Source organism: Meleagris gallopavo, chromosome 3 (assembly GCF_905368555.1).
Source record: "Meleagris gallopavo chromosome 3, MGAL_WU_HG_1.1, whole genome shotgun sequence".
Lineage (NCBI taxonomy): Eukaryota > Metazoa > Chordata > Aves > Galliformes > Phasianidae > Meleagris > Meleagris gallopavo.
Genome location: NC_139406.1, coordinates 7,475,997 through 7,478,907, shown reverse-complemented (window position 1 = coordinate 7,478,907; position 2,911 = coordinate 7,475,997).

The window sequence follows — 2,911 nt, the reverse complement described above, 5'->3', positions numbered from 1 at the left end:
TGTAGGTTTTGCAAATGTGTGATGTATCTGTGTTCCTTCTGCACAACATGCCTGCAGTGCTACCCGTCGTCTCTTCCATTTTTTAATTCCCAGTTCATTATGATCATTTTAGCTCCAGCATCGGATATTTTGTACTCTGTTTTACAACAGAGCCTCATCTTGGCAGGATTGCAAGGTACCAGTTACACATCACAGCACAAACAAATACACTTGTTGTGTTATACTTCACTATTTTTTTAAGACTGCCACACATTAAATTCACTCTGTTATTTTAGACTCTGCTGCAATACTAATCCACCCAAAAATATGAGTGCAGAAAAACACTGACTGTATAGCTACTCTGCTGCTTAGCCAGAGCACATTATTACAGCTTTGTTCTCATAAAATTCCTATATGACTGAAGATGTGGCAACTGAGAATTGCCAGGGGGTCTGAATCTCAGTTTTTTGTAAAAGAAACAGGAGAAGATATTTACTGTGTGACTGAGGCTGGAAGAATTTCAGGTAGTACTCTGCCATTATTTTTATTCTTCACCACCCTTGAGATTGGGAACTGAAAACTCATGACTCTCACATCCTCTGCCATGGAATAATTCTGCTGGCCTGCATAAATGGGGCTAGAATCGAGTCCTGCACACCCTCCTGCCAGTGTTTCCCTCCCTTTCTATGGCTTCTTTTTTTATCTCCTGTGGTCATAAAATACTACATTCATGCCAAGAGAATTCTGTGTGTAGGATTTTGTTCCTGCTTTGCCCAAACGTGTGAGCCAACAAGGTACAAAGTGTTATAAATTCATTACCACAGGATTATTTTACTCCAAATGATGTGTTTTTTGTTTTTTAATTCCTGCTTATCTTGTGAGTACAGAACGTATCCTCATCAGCTGCTAGTTTGCAGTACAGTGTGGGGCTGTTCCCTGAGGGCTGAATCATGCAGTAGCATCGTGGGCACAGTGTTGGAAGGATGCTGAGGTGGACGTTCCTCTGAGCAGGACCTCATGCAGAATGGAGCTCTTCTGCAAGCATGGCCCCGAGCCCAGAGCCCGAAGAGCAGCTGGTGGGCTACACGAGGAGCAGGCTGCAAGGGAGGCAATGGGCCTTCAGGGTTGTGATGTACTGGGCAGCGGGCTGCGGGGCCAGCTGTGGAGCTGAGGGCCAGCTGTGGAGATTAAGGGGCACTGAACAGAACGTTGGACCTTTGGGCAACTTGGAGCAAAGCAGTGGTGTTCAAGTGAGATGGGAGCAGAGCTGCCAGTAAAGTTTTTCAGCCTGATCCTTGTAATTTTTCAAGTTTGGTAATTAAAAGTCATTTGGCAATGCTACTACAAGTGAGTATTTTCACTTTCTATACGCCAAGTTATTGGCCTTCGTATTTAAAAAAAAAAAAAAATCCTTAGATTTGGACACAGTTCCTCTATGACGTAAACTATTTAAAGCTTTGGTCTGGTAAATGGGATTGACTAAATCCCATTTGGATTTCCTTTAGCTGCACAGTGAGCTTTGTCCTGCTATATTGACCGTATGCCTGCAAAACTGTCTATGGCAATATAGAATGCAATTAAATAGGTGAAATCTTGTTAAGACTGTTGTAATGTCAAAGCAGGCCAAACACATGGCTACGTCCTGCCTTGTCCTGGCTCATCCCAAACCAGTGAGGGGCTGCCCCACGCCTGAGGAGCACCAAGACCTGACTCTGTGCCCTGTGCCACCTCTGTGGCTGCTCACTCCAGCTATGGATCTTGCTTTCCGGTAAAGCAGGTGTGGGTCATCGTTTCACCTTCCTGTAGGGAAGGTGCACAGCATTCCACTCTCAAACAAACTCATTGTAACTACCTTAAGTTTTCTCAGATTTTGTTGCAGCACTTCTTTGTGTTTTTTTTAACAAAAGCAAGACAATGCAATTTATTTAAATGGAGCAGTGCCTTCAAGCAGAAAAAAATGGAGGAAGAAGAAGAACTGAAAATCATGAAACCATTTTAAGACCTACAAAGTGATGGAACGAGACTGTTCTGAGTGTCAACATTTTCTTTCATGCTGGCAGATTAGCTGTTATCCTTTAAGTGACATCAGTAAATGCAGGAGAGTCCTCAGGGAGTTTATACGTCGGCACGAAACCTCCGTTCCAAGGGTTCTCTGTACATCATTCTGCCTCCTGCATCAGCTCTCCTAGTTGGAGCCTCACAGTTTCAGAAGCTCTGGTTCATAAAATACATCCCCCATATGGGGATGCTAAATTACCTTTCCAGAGACGTGTGTGGCAGTAACAAAGCTTTCAGTTCTAGACCTTAAACAAAGAGAAGTCATCTCACAGTTTGAATTGGTAGCATAAATTTCAGTTTAAATCAAATTTCATTGTGTTTGGCAATGCAACAGCTAAAATCATTTTATTGTGTTTCTGCCTCCTGCTTGTGTTATGTGAATGTGGTTTGCATTTTAAAAAATGTATTAAATCATAAAAACCAGAGATGGTTGGAAAAAAGACGAAGAAGTCATTCTACCTGTTTCCTCTGTCCCTGTAGAGATGAATGCTTTGTCTGCCCTGGGTTTAAATACCTCAGGTGATGAGGTCTCCACCTCTTCTCTTCAGACTTTTCAGCCATTTAATAGACATCTTTGTTAGGAAATGTTTTCTTTGTATTGAGCTTGATTTTTTTTTTTCCTTCTGCATAATGTAATTCCTTTATTCTGCTCCCACTGTTTTTAACTTTTATGAAATCTGTGAATGTATGGTATTACATTACAAAGACAGACTGAGAGCTGGGACTCTTCAGCCTGTAGAAGAGAAGGCTCTGAGGGGACCCTATAGCAGCATTCCAGTACCTGAAGGGGCCTACAGGAAAGCTAGGAAAGGACTTTTTATAAGGGCGGGTAGCAACAGGATAAAGGGAAATGGTTTTAAACTGGAAGAGGGTA